We start from the raw sequence: 21,349 nt of genomic DNA on the forward strand, positions 1-21,349 counted from the left end.
GTGCCATTAAGGGACGGAATTGCTGGGCTGGTTACCAGCCGAGCTCCTGATCATTAACTGAATCTGTCAAGTGCGGTCAGGTTGCAATATTAGTGATCACATGGCAGAAGGTTTCATTAAAAAGCAGTCATTTTAGTCTGTTCAGATTCATCTCTTTCACATCAGTGGGGTCTCCCCCAACTCAGGTTACCTTTTTTGGCCAGGTGGGAATCAGCTTTCTTCCTGTCATCTCCCTAAAGGCCTACAGCCCTCAGGGGCAACAGTTCTAAGTTTAACTCCAACAGGCAGAGTCTTTCCGGCTGACACATGGAAGTGAACCCATGAAAGAGCTCGATACATGAGAATTTTGGTCCAAGTTGCTTCTTCAACAAGGTCCACCTGCCACAACAGCCAAGAGAGTACACTGTGACAACCTCCAAAAAGGGGCACTCTGCATATTTTGAAAGGCCGGGGCCGCTGCTGAGATTAGCTTTTCTTCCACCCCACCCCTCCTGCCATCAGGGACTGTGTTTCCTCTGACTCTGAAATCCATAGGAGAAGAGAAGTGGGGAAGAAGGGAGAGGAGAATTCCTGTGCTCCCTCAGTCAAAGGCTGTGAATCAATAGCACTCTAGTGCTGCACTGCTGCTTGGGGAAAAGGGGAACATCTAAAGCTGCTGCCACCATGGTTGGAGAGTGTGATATAAACACACAGAAAGAAAGGCTCCCTAGGGTTTGTCTACACGAGAAAGGGTTTGCCGGTGCAGTTATACCAGTTCCCCAGACAAAATAGGCTATCACTGCTAAGGGCTTTTGTTGCCAGTATGACTGCATCTACCGCAGGGTGTTTGCTCGCACAGCGATGTTGGTTAGGGGTATAATTTTTTCCACACCCCGTACGAATACAGCTATTCTCGCAACACCTTTAAAAATGAGCAAATTCCTTCCGAGGCAGGGCACACTTCCCAGAGCTTTCAAATGGCTGTCTCCAATTAGATTTCAAAATCTGGACCAACTTGTGCTGCTGCTGCAAAGGGTTTTACTTTCAGGGCAGTGAGCTCACAGGCATCGACAGCCAGGAGAAAGCTCACTGAAGGCAGTATGGAGACAGCAAGATAGGGAGAGGACTGGCAGGGAACAACATGCCACAGGAAAGGGTAGGAGCCGGAACAGCCGACATCCCTTTTCAGCGTCTGGCCATTTCCAAATGGCACAGCAAATGGCTTTTTTTCTTTTTGGGTGGGTAAAGCGATGGAAATACAAATGTTTCCTGACGTAAGTATTGCCAGGAGAGTCTTGAAAGCTAAGGATGCTGGTGTATGAAAACATCAGTTATTCCCACCGGTGTGTGCCTGCCTCCTCCTGGGATGTGTCTAACCGAGCAGTTATGAACTGATAGACCAGCTCCTCCATCTGTGTTTTTGACAAGCAAGTCCACTCCAGAGACTTGGAGTGGAACACTCTTCCACTCTGGGAGAGGTGTGCTCTGAACATTGTGGCTTGGGCCCTTCTCTCGTTATGTTTTCTAATACTATTCTGCAGCCCCTGTCCTTTCTCTCTGTGGACTGACAGTTCATGAGAGAGAGAGAGAGAGAGAGAGAGAGAGAGAGAGAGAGATGGAGTGACCTGCAGATGCTTAGTCTCAGGGCCTGCTGCATTTGCCTACACCAAGACTGATGGGAAAGCTTGCTACCAAATGTTAGAGATCCACTCTCTTTTAAGAAATATACATTTCACATTTAATCAGCATCTTAACGGAGGAGGGCCTGTGCTCACAGACAGGAGATGTTTTGTTTCATCCTGCAACACTTGCTGCTGACAGGGGAAACAAAAACAAAAAAACAAACTCCGTTTACATTGTAACTGATTTGATGTGTGCCACATTTTAGCACAATAACCACAACAGAGACTGCTTGTATTTTGGCTTCCGCAGCTTAAACGTCTTGTTGAAATGTGTTGGGAGTCCATCAAAGACAGTGAGCAGTTTTGACGTGAAGATAAATGCTCTTATCTTGAGTTTCCCAACCTTGCTTTTTCTGAATAAGCACCAGGGATGGGAATACAGGGGAGCCAATTTAACCCTCTGCAGCCTGTTTTAAAATAGACTTCTATGCAATGGGAAACATTAGGGTGCTTGTCACTGAACAAGATTTTCACTGGTACACACTTCACAAGAAACAAATCTAACTCTGTGGGAAGGCAATAATTAATTAGGACTCGATACGACAAAGCACTTAAGCAAATACATAACTTTAAGCATGTCAGTTGTACAACTGGCTTCACGGAGACTCATTTTGCCTGAGTTTTTGCCTTAATGATTATCCATTACTCTGAAGACCTAAAATGTTATGTAACTGCTTCATACTCTCGATAAGCAAATACAGAACTCCTAAATGCATAAATGATACTAATACCGTCTCTCTCTCTGTCTCTCAAAGTGTTTCACAATGGTGAGTAAATTAATCTTACAGATGGACAAGCTAAGGCACAAGGCAATGTCTCAGCCAGCAGCACACACTGGACCAGGTATAGGTTCAAGTCCTCCAACGCTCAGTTCGATGCCTTCCCCAATATAATAGTGGGGAAATGTAGCTTTGTGCTCTCTATTCCTTTCATTCAATATGGAAAGCTGACCACAAACCAAAGACTGTGTGTGAAATCCTGGCTTCATTGAAGTCATTTGCAAAAGCTCCTATTTATTTCAGTGGCTCCAGGATTTAACCCTCTGTCTCTCCTTTAAATGAAACAAAATAAATATTCTGTCCCTAGAGAAATGCCAGGCAGCATAAAGTAAAAATCCTACATGAAAGTTGTAATAGCTTATAGCTCCATGTCTAGGGATGAATTATTGAGGACCCAAAAGTATCCTTTCGTACAATGTAAATCCAGCCCAAGTCTTGCTAATACAATGGAACATAAGGTTTGGCAGAAAAATGGAGATTAAGAGGAAAATGGGAAGCATAAATTGCCAAACTGAAATATAACAATACTTTAAGTAGGTCAGAAAAAGAGAAGCCTATGAAGAGTCAGTGGGTGTGCTAGAGTCCTGAGAGGCAAGGGGGCAATCAAAGATAAGGAGTTTGCAGCCAAGCTAAAAGATTTCTTTGCAAGCAGTCTGAACCGGAGAGGATGATTGGGGTTAGGGTGGGGAAGAAGCAATGTCTATTCCAGAAGTCACTATTTGCAGTGAGGCACAGAAAAGAAAAGAAGAGGTGATGGAAAAATTAAAGACATTCAATTGTAGTGAATCAGCAGATGACAGCTAATTCTAAAGGAACAAAACAGCTGAGCTACTAATAAAAACATGTAATTTATCATTAAACAGCTATTACTGGAGAGGGACCAAAATTACACCCATCTTTTGAAAAAGGAACAAGTGCATGTTGATTCCAAGATTTATAAAGCAGAGAGCCTAGGAAAAACTGCTGAGAAAAATCAAGTTACAGGATGCTTCAGACAAAACGTTGCTATCAGTAATACTGTAAATCCAGAGTAACTATAAAGTTATTCTGCATTTACACTGGAGAAAATCTGTTTAGGATCTGGCTCCTACTAGCCAAATGTGAGTGTTTATTCATGATTCAAGAAAAATATTCCTACTGAAGTCAATGAAGGGAATTTTGGCTGAGTAAGGACTGGAGTATTTGACCCCTCACTGAGCAGCGCGGGTTTTGGAAGGCATAAATTAGGCCTTTCTAACCTATTAGAATTATGTGAACAAGTTTACAGAGTAGTTAATGGTTTGGAAAGAGTTAAAATGGTGGATGAAAAACAATGTCATTACTTAAATTGATGGTATGGCCTAATGAAAACCGTGCTCAGTTACGGTCATCATATCTCATTTGACACAGCAGAAAAGATCTTCCTACTGAAGACAAGGGCAACAAAAATGGCCAGGTGGGAGTGGCCTTCAACTCCGAAAGAGAAGGCCTCTGCCTAGTGAGCTAAAGGAGCAGCTCAAAGCAAACAATGACAAACATGGTTGTGAGAAATTTATTCTGATCCCCACTGAAGCTAAATTTTGATCCCTGTTGAAGCTAAAAACCAAATTCTGATCCCCATTGAAGCTAAAAGACCAAACTCCCATTGATTTCAATGAGACCAGAATTTGATCCTAAATGAGTATTCTCCAGTATACTGTATTTTTGTGTTTCTTAGACTCAACTTTTCTTTATTGGTATACCTTGCTTTACATCTCTTACACTCTGAACAACGTTGCAACAGACTCCTTGAAAGAAAGTGTGATGGGGCGTTTTCCCCCACACTAGCCTGGAAAGGATTAATGTGGCCAAGGAGGAGTTAACCTGACAGGGGCAGGCAGGGCTGATGTAAAGTCAGGAAGTTTGCAGCAGAATGAGGGCATTAGAAAAAAGAAAAGGCAAGCACATTCTGTAAGAAATGGAAAGATGGATCCTGAAGTACACAGGAATTCAAAAGCCTGGTACAGAAAATATTAAAGAGGAAGGGCAAAAAATGTGGATTAATGAAAAAAAGAGGAAGAAGATTTTTTGTATTGTGCCCTAGAATTGAGGATGACAACATAGTTCAGGGCCTTGATAGGACTAATGAAGTGCTTTCGTTTAGAGTACTAACTGGCCATTGTGGCTTAAAGAAAAATCTTTTTCAAATAAATAGAGAAAGATGGACTGTGTGCTCTCAGCTGGAAGAAACAATTGATCACATTTTATGGGTATTGTGACAAAGTTCCTGCTCTACCTTGGTGGGTCTTGCGCTTATTGGCGGATTTGCTCGCCTTGGAGCTTCACAGCAGCCCTCAGCTTGGCCGTTTTTCTGAACCCACAGTCCAGGTCGACTTCTCCTGTGTCTGACCAGGAGTTGGGAGGATTTGGGGGGAACCCGGGCCCGCCCTCTACTCTGGGTTCCAGCCCAGGGCCCTGTGGAATGCAGCTGTCTAGAGTGTCTCCTGGAACAGCTGCGTGACAGCTACAACTCCCTGGGCTACTTCCCCATGGCCTCCTCCCAACACCTTCTTTATCCTCACCATAGCACCTTCCTCCTGGTGTCTGATAATGCTTGTACACCTCAGTCCTCCAACAGTCCACGTTCTCACTCTCAGATCCTAGTGCCTCTTGCTCCCAGCTCCTCACACACACACCACAAACTGAAGTGAGCTCCTTTTTAAAACCCAGGTGCCCTGATTAGCCTGCCTTAATTGATTCTAGCAGCTTCTTGATTGGCTGCAGGTGTTCTAATCAGCCTGTCTTAATGGTCTCTGGAAGGTTCCTGATTGTTCTGGAACCTTCCGTTACCTTACTCAGGGAAAAGGGACCTACTTAGCCTGGGGCTAATATATCTGCCTTCTATTACTCTCCTATAGCCATCTGGCCCGACCCTGTCACTTAATGTAAGGGCTTTGACAGAGAAAGGGAAATGCTTTTTGAAAAATTCAACTATCTTAAGTTAAAAAATACACAATGTTATTTAGTAAAGCCATCAGGGAAATAGAGTATTATTAAAAAGGCGCTGTTACCTTACCGGACAGACACAGAATGAGAGGATATAAACGGTTAAGCACTGAGGAATTGTAGTTGGTGCCAGTTATAGACTATTCAGTCAAGTCTGCTTCGCCATAAAAAAAAAAAGAAAAGAAAAGAAAAACTGGGTTTGCAGAGTGGAAGCCTGCATTCACTCTCTGGGCTTAGAAAAGGAAAGGAGGAGAGATGGGGGAGATTAGAAACCTAGCATCCCAATCATCAAGGAAGAGTTTACGGAGAAGGGTGGTAGAGCAGAAGCCTGATAGAGGTGGAGTACAAAAAGGTTCAGGAAAATGGCAGCAAGGTTTGGGATGATGGAGACCTTGGCCTCTGATTTGAGAGTCCCTGAGCTGGAATCTAGAGTAGTGCGCAGACCTGGTTTCCCCTACCAGCCATTGGTGAAGTGGCATAGGTTGGAATTGGAGTACTGCCAGGAACAATATCCAGACAGGGAGTCTGGTGAGACTTTGATACACTGGAAAGGGAAAACTATAGTGCCCCGGGTGGAGGGCCAGGCCACAAAGAGGGAGCATCCTGATTCACAAAGGGAGTACTGCAACTCCTGAAACATGAGAGGGGTCACAGCACAAATGAGAGACAGCAGGGGGCATCAGACTGGGCGGAGCTATTCCTCAGACATAGCCACGAGAAGGGCCACAGCAGCGCATGTACCCTGTTATGGCAGGACAAGACATCCTGACATTATGTAGATCAAAGTCTTGCCCTTTACTGACAGACTCTGAAATGCTAGAAATTGTCAGCATTAAATGCTATTTAAGAATCCAACTTTCCCTCAGTTAAATAAACTGCAAAAAAAAAAAAAAAGATATGAAACTTGTTGTAACAAAGCAATTTTAAATTCTAATCACATTCTGGAATAGGAAAGCAGCACTTCAGTTTTACCCTTTAATGGTGCTTCAGTGAAGGCACTACAGAGCAAAACACTCCAGAACTGCAAGGTCCAGGGCCACATCCCCAACTGGTATAAATTGGCACAGTTCTGTTACACAGTGGTGCAGCTCCATCGATTGTATCAACTGAAGATCTGGCTCATAACAGGTTTTTCCTACCACCTTCCCTATGTTGCCATCCTCCCTGTTTTGACAGACTGCCAGCATGGAGCTATGAGATCAAATAGGAAAGCAATGTGAATTTCCTGTGTGTACACAGACCCTGGAAGACAATTTTGGATTCAGTTTTATTGTTAGAATGAGCAGCGTTGAAAACAACAATGAATGTAAGGGTTTGTACAACAGCGAGTATGCAAAACTAATGACAAGCAAGTGCAACTTATTAGCGGCAGAGGATCTGCCAAGTTTATTTCTTTTTCCTGTAGACTACCAACTTTTGGTCCTGTCTACAGATATATTAGAAAACTTGACTGAGCTACTGCCCTTTCTCCACATTCCAAGCTCAGTGAAATGAGAGTGATTTGTGTGTTAAGTAACTTTGCCATTAAAAAGTTTAATAGTCAGCTTTTATTTCCCTGTTGTCTCTCATAATTTACGTAATCAGAATCCAGATTCTTCACTCTCTCACAAGACAGAATTGTAAGCAACCATTTCCTCTTTTGTTTTAATGCTCATGTCTCTCAGATTTCCCTGCTTCAAGCCATTCAAGCTAGATACTTGCTAGAAAAATTTCTTGAAGCTATTGGGAATTTTTCAGTTTTCTCCTTAGGACCAGAGAGCTAACTCTGCACAAAGCAAAAACACTGCAAATACATTTTTGGATCCTTAACTTTCCATTGTATAACCTTAAGGTATCATCATCAGTTCTTCAAACCACCACAGCAGAGAGTATTGAAAGTGGCTTGACAATTTTGGCATTAAGTGATAACTGAGGGCTAGATCTTGAAAACACTCACACTGATAATCAATACTCAGGTGAGTAATCCTACTGAAATCACTGGGACTACATACATAAAAAAGGGACTATTTATAAGCATTTACCGGATCTGGCCTCAAGTTACCCATCATTCTCTTATGACTCTTTGCCATAAATCAAAGGAACAAGAGTGGGATATGACATGCAAGTTGATTTATAAAAATAACCCTACATTTTCAGATTCATGATTTTAGGCACTTCAGTGTTTTGGCTGCCTAACTTAGACAACTTAAAGGGGTCAGACTGCCAGAAGGTACAGATGCTCAGCACTTTCTGAAAATGAGGCCTCTGTAAAGTATCTCAAGTTGGGTACCCAAAAATTAAGGCAGCCAAAATCATGAGTCACTTTTGAAAATTTACACCTATACTTGCATGTGCAGAGGAGTATTTGCAAAAAGCTCCCTGTGCAAGTGCCCAGCCAGCAGACTCCTATCAGTTTGCATTTGCAAACTGACGTGTGCATAAAAGTGATGAAAGCCATGTTTTAAATTCAGGGTCCAGAGGGAGGTAAACAAACTTTTTTAAATGGTTATTTCTTGGTAAGTCTGCTTGGTTAGTTGGGTTTTTTTAAAGTTTACCTGAAAAGCAACAAAAACCCTATAGGGTTTTTCACCTTTTTCACCAAACGGATATATGCCTTGACTACTTCTTCCCCACATCCTTACACTGGGTTTCTTAGCAATGCTTAAAGTTGGGACCTGATTCTGGTCCCACTGATGTCAAAGGGAACTGGTCATTGATTTCAGTGGGAGCTAATCAACTCCTATGTGCTGAGCAGTCACCTCTAATCTATCTACCCCCAGTGAATTAATGTATCTAAAATCCTTTACATATTTAGCCCTGAATCAGCAAGGTCCTTAAGCATATGCTTAACTCTAAACATCAAGGCTGGATGTCGTGCTAAGAAATATGCTCTAATTCCATTCCGAGTTTCTAAACTAGATGCAGACATTAATGGGTGAAATTCATGGCTTGTGTTAGACAAGAGGTCAAGGTCCCTCTTGCACTTCAAATCTAATGATGTGCTTAGTCCATCCATCTTCGGCAAAGCGTTCAGTGCTGTGCTGAATTGAGGCCTTTATCAAGCTGAGAATTGAAAGTGTTTCTACCCTTGCTGCTGTCCATTTCTACTGGAAATAAATTAGCCCTAAGAAATTAAAGCCTTCTGTTTATCCCAGTAGAAACAGTAGGCGATGAACACTTTTTTCTCTAGTAATGTGACATTCTGAAATTAAGTTTACCTTGGCACCTTTCCCCTTAAAATGCATACCATATAAGTAGCAACAAAATATTGGTCTAACAGGAGTTCTCTGAAGCAGAGGAAAGAGAGTGCATTGTAAAAGCAATGGAAGTACCACAAGAGAAGATAAGCAAGTCATTTGGTCCAAAGACTACAGTGGTTAGGACACAAGTTAATTCTATCTGTCATTATGAGGACTTAAGAACTAAACGTGGAGTGTGATTTGGTGATTAGAGCAAGATTCAGGGGAATCAGATTCTCCAGACTGGCTGAGCTTGGGTGAGGAGGCAAAAGTGTCTCTAAGCCAGGTGCTGGACCCAGTCCCTTATACAAGTTGGAGCAGCCTGAAGGCTACTTTACTTTGTGCCAGCTGCCAGAGGCTCCCAGGAGCTGTTCCAGCAGACAAGGATCAGCAAGATGCAGGAAAACTCCAGCTACACCCTTTCCACCAGCCATGTTCACTACAAAAATGCTATGAGGGGGCTGTATAGGAACCACATCAGCAGCTACTCAAGGATTTCACTATGCAAAGGCAAACATCTAGTGTTCCTCAAGCAGTTTGATGCCTTCATATAAGTGAATTCACCTGCATACAGTAAAAGAAAACATGACTCAGAGGGAGAGGGTACACTGTGTTGTGTACAAATGTGGTATGCATTTTGGTGCATTTAGGAAAGTGATGAAATTTAGAACAGCGAGAGCAAGAAACAAGAGAAAAATCTCATGATCTAATTCTGAAAGGGAATGATCATTAAAGAAATTCTTTGAGTTAGACTCCAGCCTTAAAGGATTTTCCCTTTTACTCCTTCTGAGTGCCTTTCTATGCATGGCACTGTGTTTTCTCCTATTCCTATGTTAGCACATACAGTCCTCTAGGGAAAAATACATTACTACTAGAACACTGGCCATGATTTCATAACACGTATTTATGAAGTTAATCATACTCAGGTCTCTCAAGGCTTCCATTAATCAGAGAGTGGCAAGTTTCTAATTATCCTAACAGGACAGGAATATCAATCATGAATTCTAGTACACTGCAGTAGGTTGCCATGTTTAATACTCAAGGAAAGAATAAATGATACAGACCTTTAGGCATGATCAATGAAAGCTGTTCGGTACTGGAATGGGCAATTTACTGAAACTTTTCTAATGTATTAATCCCCTTGTAATTTTTTCCCCTTTCGGCCCACTAAAGCGTCTGTTTCTTAGAAGAGGAGACAGTCTTAGCACTGTAGGGTCAGAGCCTCATCTGGTGTAAATTTACCTGGCTCCATCAAAAAATCAATGGAGAGAGATCCATTTACACTAGAGGAGGTGCTAGCCAATGATTTTTTTATAATGCAAATTAGAACGACCAAATCCAATGCATTGCTAATCTCTACTCTCCCTTTTCATTGCTTCTGAATGATCAGGGTTGTGTTGCATATATTTGGCCCAAATGAAGAGAGTACCTAACACATATCCTGAAAAGTTCTCTATTACTCCACTGCAGCTTCAGTGGAGTTACAGCAGTGGAATGGAGTGAGTCTGACCCAAAGTGAATTTACTCAAATTAAAGTAGAAAGTCAATGTATAGTGCTACTTCAATACAGCCTTCAAACTTTCCCAATAGCTCAGGCATGAAAGGTCAGAGCCATACTAAGCACCCCTTGATATATTATATATATTTAAATGTACTCAGGTACTTGTCTCTTGATCTAATAACTGAGGTTTAGAAACCCCTCTTTACAACTGCGTTTTATTGTGATGTGGGTTGAACTGTCCAAGAATTCAATGTGTTTCTAATAAGAGTTCCTGTACTAGCTTAATGTTTATGACCCAATATGCTGCTATAATCTACATCTGCAGCTGTGCAGTCAATAGTTCACAAAAGCAGGCAAAATCCTGTTGATGAAGTCAGAGTGGGAGAGGGTTTCTTTTCAGAGTCCTGTAGTAAACAGTTTCAGAGGACAGCAAGAACACACAGCACTCTGTGTTAGGTGTTCAATCTTACCTCCATATCCATAGGTGGGAACAAGGTGGAGTGCAGACTCCAATTCACTACAGCTAGAAAATGATCACTTGTTTGTAAACTCCATGTTCCCAGTTCAAAAGCACTCATTATCTTGACTTTCCCCACAGACTTCTCTGGTAGTTTACAGATTTTTGTTGTACAAGACCAGGAAGGTCTTCAGAGGTGTGTGGAGGTTTTTACACCTTGGAAGATGGCAGGTTGTATAGTTAAAAATTATTAGTCATGTTACAGTAGCATCAAGTGCCACAGGTGAGAGCAAGGCCTTAAAGTAGAGATGGATGGTTTTGTGGTTAGAGGAGTAGCTTAGGACTTGGGAGACCAGGCTTCAATTTCCTGCTCTGCCACAGACTTCCTGTGTGACCTTGGATAAATCACTTAGCCTCTGTGAACCTCAGTTTCCCATCTGCAAAAGTATTTTTTCACACAATGCACAGTCAACCTGTGGAGCTTTTTGCCAAAGGATGTTGTGAAGGCCAAGACTATAACAGGGTATATTCATGGAGGATAGGTCCATCAATGGCTATTAGCCAGGATGGGCAGGGATGGTGTCCCTAGCCTCGGTTTGCCAGAAACTGGGAATGGGCGACAGGGGATGGATCACTTGATGATTATTTGTTCTGTTCATTCCCTCTGGGGCACCTGGCACTGGCCATTGTTGGAAGACAGGACACTGAGCTTGATGGACCTTTGGTCTGACCCAGTATGGCCATTCTTATGTTCAAAATGAGAACATTAGCCTTCTCTACCTCACAGGGTAGGTATGATGATAAATACATTAATGGTTGTGATGTGCTTTTAGATCTAGTGATGGAAAGCACTATGTAAGAGCTAGTTATTATTGTGCTACACACTGTACACATATGTAGTAAGTCCATCACCCAAATAACTTACCATTTAAAATGAGAGAGACTGGACAGGACTAATACTCTTTTGGGAACTTAATGAGTTGTTAAGGTCTTGCTCCTTCACCACTTGATGGGAACTTTGACCAAGTTTGCTTTGTATGGACACAAGGTTCCATTGAAGAAGAAGAAAATCCCAATTTATTGATTGTAGAACAAAAACATAGATTCATAGATATTTACGTCAGAAGGGACCATTATGATCATCTAGTCTGACCTCCTGCACAACGCAGGCCACAGAATTTCACCCACCACTCCTACAAAAAAAACCTCACACCTATATCTGTGCTATTGAAGTCCTCAAATCGTAGTTTAAAGACTTCAAGGAGCAGAGAATCCTCCAGCAAGTGACCCGTGCCCCGTGCTACAGAGGAAGGCGAAAAACCTCCAGGGCCTTCCAATCTGCCCTGGAGGAAAATTCCTTCCCGACCCCAAATATGGCGATCAGCTAAACCCTGAGCATATGGGCAAGATTCATCAGCCAGATACTACAGAAAATTCTTTCCCGGGTAACTCGGATCTTACCCCATCTAATAACCCATCACAGGCCATTGGGCCTATTTACCATGAATATTTAATTACCAAAACCATGTTAACCCATCATACCATCTCCTCCATAAACTTATCAAGTTTAATCTTAAAGCAAGATAGATCTTTTGCCCCCACTGCTTCCCTCGGAAGGCTATTCCAAAACTTCACTCCTCTGATGGTTAGAAACCTTCGTCTAATTTCTAATCTAAATTTCCTAGTGGCCAGTTTATATCCATTTGTTCTTGTGTCCACATTGGTACTGAGTTTAAATAATTCCTCTCCCTCTCTGGTATTTATACCTCTGATATATTTATAGAGAGCAATCATATCTCCCCTCAACCTTCTTTTAGTTAGGCTAAACAAGCCAAGCTCCCTGAGTCTCCTTTCATAAGACAAGTTTTCCATTCCTCGGATCATCCTAGTAGCCCTTCTCTGTACCTGTTCCAGTTTGAATTCATCCTTCTTAAACATGGGAGACCAGAACTGCACACAGTATTCCAGGTGAGGTCTCACCAGTGCCTTGTATAACGGTACTAAAACCTCCTTATCCCTACTGGAAATACCTCTCCTGATGCATCCCAAGACCACATTAGCTTTTTTCACAGCCATATCACATTGGCAGCTCATAGTCATCCTATGATCAACCAATACTCCAAGGTCCTTTTCCTCCTCCATTACTTCTAATTGATGCGTCCCTAGCTTATAACTAAAATTCTTGTTATTAATCCCTAAATGCATGACCTTACACTTCTCACTATTAAATTTCATCCTATTCCTATCACTCCAGTTTACAAGGTCATCCAGATCCTCCTGTAGGGTATCCCTGTCCTTCTCTAAATTAGCAATACCTCCCAGCTTTGTATCATCCTCAAACTTTATTAGCACACTCCCACTTTTTGTGCCCAGGTCAGTAATAAAAAGATTAAATAAGATTGGTCCCAAAACTGATCCTTGAGGAACTCCACTGGTAACCTCCCTCCAGCTTGACAGTTCACCTTTCAGTAGGACCCGTTGTAGTCTCCCCTTTAACCAATTCCCTATCCACCTTTGAATTTTCCTATTGATGCCCATCTTATCCAATTTAACTAACAATTCCCCATGTGGCACGGTATCAAACGCCTTACTAAAATCTAGGTAAATTAGATCCACTGCGTTTCCTTTGTCTAAAAAATCTGTTACTTTCTCAAAGAAGGAGATCAGGTTGGTCTGGCACGATCTACCTTTTGTAAAACCATGTTGTATTTTGTCCCATTTACCATTGACTTCAATGTCCTTAACTACCTTCTCCTTCAAAATTTTTTCCAAGACCTTGCATACTACAGATGTCAAACTAACAGGCCTATAATTACTCGGATCACTTTTTTTCCCTTTCTTAAAAATAGGAACTATGTTAGCAATTCTCCAATCATACGGTACAACCCCTGAGTTTACAGATTCATTAAAAATTCTTGCTAATGGGCTTGCAATTTCTTGTGCCAATTCTTTTAATATTCTTGGATGAAGATTATCTGGGCCCCCCGATTTAGTCCCATTAAGCTGTTTGAGTTTCGCTTCTACCTCAAATATAGTAATGCCTACCTCCATATCCTCATTCCCATTTGTCATGCTACCATTATCCCTAAGATCCTCTTTAGTCTTATTAAAGACTGAGGCAAAGTATTTGTTTAGATATTGGGCCATGCCTAGATTATCCTTGACCTCCACTCCATCCTCAGTTTTTAGCGGTCCCACTTCTTCTTTCTTTGTTTTCTTTCTATTTATATGACTATAGAACCTTTTACTATTGGTTTTAATTCCCTTTGCAAGGTCCAACTCTACTTGACTTTTAGCCTGTCTCACTTTATCCCTACATGTTCTGACCTCAATAAGGTAGCTTTCCTTGCTGATCCCTCCCTTCTTCCACTCCCTATATGCTTTCTGCTTTTTCTTAAAATACCTCTCTAAGATGCTTGCTCATCCAGCTTGGTCTACAACTCCTGCCTATGAATTTTTTCCCCTTTCTTGGGATGCAGGCTTCCGATAGCTTCTGCAGCTTTGATTTAAAATAATCCCAGGCCTCCTCTACCTTTAGATCCATAAATTCTTCAGTCCAATCCACTTCCCTAACTAATTTTCTTAATTTTTGAAAGTCAGCCCTTTTAAAATCAAAAACCCTAGCTGCAGATTTATTTTTATTAATCCTTCCGTTCAGTTTGAACTGAATTAGCTCATGATCACAAATAGCCAAATCCTGGTTACACTGATGCAATTCCCTTGGTTTCCAGTGGCTTCGCATTGATGTAACTGAGTGCAGAATTTAGCCAATTATGTTTAAAATCAGAGGCTTTGAACTAGCATTCTACTAGCATGCCTCAGCCATAGACAGTGCCTCTTGCGGGATTTTCAGGCATTCTCAAAAGTCTTTATTGTAACATAAAGAGGAAGTATAGGTGCAGGAATAAAGAATGGTTAAAGAAAACCCACTCAGTACAGACTAGTCAGCAAACAAGACACCTCACTTCACAAAAACAAAGCTTCACACTATGGAGACAGTTTGCTTTTGGTTAAGAACCTAAATTTAGGGACCCAAATCCAAATGTAAGCATCTAACTGGTCTGATTTTCAGGGTGCTCAACACTGAAGTCATGGGTGTTCTGTGTACTCAGCATTTTTGAAAATTAAGCTATTTATATAGATGCCTAAATATAGATTTAGGTTTGAAAAAATGCTGGCCTAACCCCGTAAGTAGTTCCTTACCTAAGTAAAAAATAGTCCTCTTTGCCATATGTTTTTTTTAAGCAATCAGATTACAACTGTTCTCCTGCATTATTTATTTAGGACCTAGGCCTGACCCTTTTGCCATTTGTGTGCATAACGCATGGTTTGCAGTGATCCGTCTCCACTAGCTGCAAGTGCACAATCTGCTCTGCATCCGGTCCTTGCATGGTTTTAATCACACATACAGATGTGTGTCAGTTTGGAGGGAGATTTTTAAACATTGTGTATTTAACCCTTGTGTTTGGAGTTTGTAATAAAACAGAACGCTCTCGCTCCTAGCACTGTCAAAGTACAGCTCCCAAGAAACATTCTGCATAAGTGGCTGTGCAGAACACAAGTAAAGCTTCTTGATTCTTCCTACACAGAGGGAATCATGCTGTATTGCTCCTTGCAATCATGAAATTGGTGTGGTTTTGCTGTGCAAGGGGCAAGATTTATTGGGGTCATACAGGAGATGTGCATCCCAACATGATGTGGCGCTCAGATCCACTATAGCTCCTTCTCTACTCTATTCCTGGCGCAGGCCACAGGTGGGGCTACAGGATCTGCTGCTATACAGATCCTCCCACTTTCCTCCCTTCCTACTGCAATTTAGGGCTGCAAAGCGGTTTCACAGCCTGGACAGAAGCAGGGATTTCCCTACAAGGTCCCTTGAACTCCCTCATCCCTTGCCCCCAGTGGTCAAACCAACCAAGATAAAGAACATATCAACATGTCATCTGAAGGTTCAAGTGGTGCATCTACATCCGAACAGCCCGAAGCACAAATGCAGCTACCTACCAAAGAAACAGTGTCTCCACAACCTAAAGGATATTAGTAGGTCAAACTTTTCCCATTTACGGAAGTTACAAAAGATGGCTATAGGTGCACCTCTTGCAAAAAAGCTTATGAAGAAGGAAAGCTTCCCACTGCTACAATTGGTAAAAGTGGAGGAGCTTGGTTTGCCAAACCGATCAGCAAAGCCAATGCTGACAAACTACGTGAAAAGGCTGCAAAACACCAAACCTCTGGACTGCATCCACATGCAGAAAGCCTTATAAGCCAGTCACTGTCAAAGCCAATTTTAGAAGTACTTTATGAGGCTGTTAAGAATGCTGGAGACACAACACAGTTTATGTGAACAAACATGGCTGTCGCATCATACTTTCTATTTAAGTAAGACATACCACATGCTACAAATGGGAGGCTAATGTTAAGTGCATTGTCACTTGTTAACCCTGAGTTGGACACTGGTTCTGAATAAGACCAGCAAATGCTCACTATCTTTCTGCAAGAAACTCAACTGACTGGTTAGAAGCACATGATGCAACAGTGAAAGACTCAGCAGTTGAAAAGGAGAAGAACTCTCTCACAACCTTAAAAAATTTTGCATTCATGGTTGATAAATGAATGCACCGATGCAAATGGGTGTCAAGTCATTGTGTATATTACCTTGATGTCAGTGGCAGGCCAGTAGATGCATTTCTAGATGTTCAGGTTATAGAAAACACATCGGCTGTATCTGTGACAACCCACATCTTAGAAGGGCTAAATGCTTGTAAATTGGACCCCAAACAGATGGCTGCTTGTGCATTTGATGAAGCTGCAAACTTCTCTGGAAGACATGGTGGAGTACAAGCTTTGCTTTGAGAAAACTGTAACTCTAATAGCTTCTATACACACCGCAGAGGCCGTCTTAACTTTAGTACCCAGAAAGATAATGGAGTTAATAATTAAGAAGAAAAGGAGTACTTGTGGCACCTTAGAGACTTAACAAATTTATTAGAGCATAAGCTTTCGTGAGCTACAGCTCACTTCATCAGATTTGATGAAGTGAGCTGTAGCTCACGAAAGCTTATGCTCTAATAAATTAAAATACATTCTAATAAATAATAATATCACTAAATTCTAATAAAACTAAAAATCATTAATAATAAAGTATGTGCTACAGTCATTCTAGCTGAACACTGAAGTGGTGAAAACCATCATCCTTTGAACTTGTTCAATGCTGTTGACTTCAACAAGAGCAAGATCCAGCCTTATCTGCCACCTCCTTGATGCTGATTTAAGATTACAATCACAGAGATATATTTACACTTAGCATGCGTGTGTGTAAATATAAATAACTGGTGAAAAAAGGAGTCTTCAAGCAGGCCTCATCAGTAGTAATAATTACTGTTTTCCAGACCAAAAAATCCTGTGGGTGTTAAATGAGCACTGGGCACTAGAGTGTTAATGATAGAGAAAAGTAAATGTACTGCAAGCCAGGAGCACAGCTGTAAAATTGCTCTGGCAGAGGTTGTCAAGCTAACAACATGATCTTTTCAAACATGCATATTATAGTCTTTGTGGTATTTGTAATTTGTTAAAACTCTCAGCCTGTCACTTCTTTATTCCTAACAGTGGAAAAGAGCCAGACTTTGTACTCTAAGCTTGTATGTGCTGACCAACACTGTATCCATTTTACAGTCTTTATCTTAAAAAGGTACAAGTTTTTTAAAGGAAAAGCTGAGATGTGAATGATTTATACTGCACAGAGCGATGGCTATGACCTCACACTCAGGGCTGGGATCTACTTCATGAACCCAGAAGAAAACAATGTCAGTAAGACCCAAATCAACGCATTTCGTAGTACAGCTATAATGATTCAGGTGGAAAGATAAACCTCTGGCACCATTTAAATGAACTCTGTGTTTCTGAAATGCCAAATGTAGAAACTGCTGATATTAAATTTTGTTAGATATACCGCACCTGGTGTTTATGGCTTAGTTTTGTTGCCAGAGCGCCCCAGGAGCATCAGTCTGGGAGCACAGCCAGTGTCTCCCAATTTAGTTGGACAATTGTGGCAATATTCCTCTGATTTAAAGCTCAGAGGCAGATTGTCAGAGACTTTTGTTTTATTTATAGTTAGCATGTGTGAAGAGAAATAAAACAGTAATTTAATATGCTGTGCAATTAAGAGTTTATTTCTTCCACACAGTTTCTCATTCCAGTAGCTTATTTCAAAGCATAAAGAATTGGAGTCCCTGGGTACTTGTCCCTCCATTCATATGCGGACAGACATGAAGAGATACAGCAATGGAATTCCCTTCCATTAAAAAAAGAAAGAGACTAATATCCAGGCCTACTATAAAAGTTGAACACTTACAATGACCATCTGTATAAATATTGGAATGGTTCCAGTCACGTGCAGTTTAATGTTCTTCCTTCCCTTATGGCCCACTTTTATATAAAGCACTAAATTAAAGCTGCTTCCAAGGCTCTGTTCTTTAAAAATGTAAGTTCCCCTTCTGCTTGAAATGGAAGAATCTGCTCACTAAAAACACACTACATAAAATCAGAGGAAATCTCCTGTTCATTAAATTCACAAAAGATGGGTACATAAGCCAAAGGACAATTAAATAGGATTAGCTGGAATACAGCCATATTCTATCTTTGGGGAATATTTTATGCATGTTCATAAAAATTAAATATTAAACAAAGGTGTGAATTTTTTTCCACTGGGGCAGGTAGGATGCTTGCCATCTGCTGAACACACAGTCCTGCCAAATATCACAGATTCACATCCTGAATTTGGAAACCAAGTGCACACAGCAACTCCATGCATTTCTTTTGGTATCCGCCTTCCACTGGCCTTTCCTCTACTTGCTGCTCAGTTTTACCACTTCACTGATTGTTTAAGCTGTGCTACCTCCCACTATTTCTGGGAACCAAGGGCCCAATTTTGCAAATCTTCCCTATGTCAAGAGTGCTTCATCATGTGACTAGTCTCATTGACTGTAATGGAGATACTCATGTGACTAGAGACTTCACACTTGACAGATTTGCAGAATTAGGCCTGTAAAATTAGAAAAGTAGAATGAGAGATCAGGGTATCTGTGCAGAGTGACTGGCAAATGAGCAGCACATCATCATGCAACTTGTAAGGAAAAATGTCTCCTTCACTTCTGAGAAAGTAATCAATAGGAAAATCCTGAAGGTGTGAATGATAATGTGGAACCTGGACCTACCAACTCACACTGTGGGAAGAACTTCCATGAAGATCTGGCTTAATCATCAATTCACTGCCATACTTTTACTTCATGTCTACCTGCTCCTTTCATAGGGTTACCTCAGAATAGTAGGATAATTTAATGCATTTTAAACTTCAGGTGCAATATCCCAAGACCAATGTAACAACGATAAAATGAGGTTTCGGGCAATTCAATCAAAAGCGTACTCTAATGTTCTGAGACCCATTCCTTTTTATAATGTTTCCTCAGATGTAAAAATTATCTCTAGAACCATTCCATACTATTTATATTTGCCTTCATAGGTAGTTTGTCTAGTCTTTGGAGCCTGATATTGGGAGTCTTATTCCGGACCCCTGGATTCTAGAAACAAGCTATATCATTTTGTCTTTTAAAATTTCAAGTTGATATTTTATGAGGAACATTTAGATTGATTGGCTTACCTTGCTTCTCATACCTAGGACTTATACTGAACCCTCTCTCAGCTCCTATGTTTCAAGAGAAGGTACACACAACATTTCACAGTGTCAGACCCTAATGGTGTTTCCTCAGCTATAAAATGGGCACAGCAATACTTAACTACCTTGTCAGCTTTAATTAATTGCTAGCAACTCCCAACCACTTTCATTCCCATCCAGGAACCACACCCGCTTCTGAACTTCCCTCATCGGTTACCTCTAGCTTCCTCCAAGCTGCCCACACACCCTTCCTCCTCTACATCTCTTCTGAGCAATTCAAGGAATAAGGTCCTGCCCACATCTATTCCCACTGTGCAGGGAAACTCTGTGAAGGCAATCTGGTACTAATACCTTTTACTAGCACTAAACTTATGTTTATGGTTACATGTAAAAAAATTTCTGTGTGTTTGTACTGCTGGGCAATGAGGGGGGATTAAATGTAAAATGGATATAAAAATTCTGTACAGTCACAAATAATTAATCTGTAGCACTCACTCCTAGAGAATATTATCAAGGGAAAGAGTTTAATAGGATTATTTTAAAAAAGGGATTGACATTTATACGAACACACTCTGCAGTCACACCAGCTAGGCTAAAACTACAAGTGTTATCAATACTCCTGCCAAAAGTCATACACTTATCATCAGCTGCAGTCAAGGGAAAAAATAAATTGTATTTAAGGATTCCTCACTCTCCTCTGGGAAGACTGAGCCCTGACTATTTTGGTGAATCTTAGCAAACTATTATTCCTTGCTAGGTCCTGTAGACACATGTATGTGAGATTAAGGTGACCATGTTTCCAAAATAAAAACAAAAACAAAACAGGACACTTTTGCAGTAACTTTTTTTAAGGGTCATGAAATACTCATTCAAAAGTAGTTTAAAAAATATGTACTGGTGTCACTACTGCCAGCTTCTCACCCAGAGTGGAGGGCATTTTCTAGTAAATTTCCGAGCTGTGAATGAATTCGCCATGAATCGCTGAACACATGTCACGAACATTCAATCTAAGCCAAAGAATGGCTCCTACGATGTCAACACTTGGCTTTTCTCTCCATTCCAACCACGATTCGTTATTCATCCCATCAAACGCTCCTTCCGCTGCACTATTCCCGTAAACACGGAACTCCTACTTACTATAGCGATACTCCTCGAACAAACATGGAGTGATCACAATAAAAATTTTTTAAAAACTTTTAGGAAATGGAAAACCGGAAGGACTCAGGTGCCCTGAAAGCAGCTCCTGGGACAGAAGGACATTGCATGAAAAGCTAGGCTTTGGGGTGGCCGTGGTGGGTCGGACACACCCTGCAGCCACATGAACAGGCTCACCAGGGCACTAGCACTCCCCAGCAGGGCTGGATTAACTCTCCTGTGGACCCAGGGCCATTAGATTTTGTGGGGCCCCTATATACAAGTCTTTTTCTGAATTTAAAACAAAATTATCACAATTACGGCATCAAGGCTATTAACGTTACACTAAACTTTCCTTATAATTAACACAAAGCCTTTCTGTGGTTACATTTCAGTCTTAAAACATGTAGAACATAGTTAAGTTAATTCAAAATAGCCTACTTCTTACCTTAGAACAGCTGTTTTATTAGTTTCTTTCTGGGAGGGAGTTTGGCTGCAGGTGGGGGCTCCAGGCTGGGGCAGAGTGTTGGGGTGCAGAAGGTGAGGGGTACAGGCTCTGGGAGGGAGTTTGGTGCAGGAGGGGAGTCTGACCTGGAGCAGGGAGTTGGGGTGCAGGGTCTGCGAAGGAGTTTTGGTGCTGGAGGGGAGTCTGACCTGGGGGGGGCAGCCAATGGGAGCTGCGGGGCCAGTGCTGGGGGTGGGGGCGGCATGCAGAGCCTCCCCCGCAGGGGCTGCAGACACGTGCCAGCAGCCCCCCACTTCCAGGAGCGGTGTGGGGCCACGGCATGCAGGCAGCCTGCCTGAGCCCTGCTGCGCCGCTGGACTTTCAGCAGCCTGGAGATCACAATAGACTGGCAGAGGCTCAACAGGTTGGTGACCACTGCATTGTACATAATTATGGATTTATTTTTGTGGGCGGCCCCCCCCCCTTAGCTGAGCCCCTGGGCTGCAGCCCCCCTAAAGC

General features: G+C 41.7%; 1 long non-coding RNA gene across 1 annotated transcript in view; it reads right to left on the minus strand.

The window, feature by feature from the left end:
* LOC122465245 overlaps positions 1-19,368 on the minus strand; it is a 39,790-nt gene extending 20,422 nt beyond the window's left edge. The window contains exon 1 of the long non-coding RNA XR_006289947.1: positions 19,237-19,368. This is a non-coding gene — a long non-coding RNA (uncharacterized LOC122465245). The remainder of the gene's footprint in view (positions 1-19,236) is intronic.
* Between the last annotated feature and the right edge of the window lie 1,981 nt (positions 19,369-21,349).

Source organism: Chelonia mydas, chromosome 3 (assembly GCF_015237465.2).
Source record: "Chelonia mydas isolate rCheMyd1 chromosome 3, rCheMyd1.pri.v2, whole genome shotgun sequence".
Taxonomy (NCBI): domain Eukaryota; kingdom Metazoa; phylum Chordata; order Testudines; family Cheloniidae; genus Chelonia; species Chelonia mydas.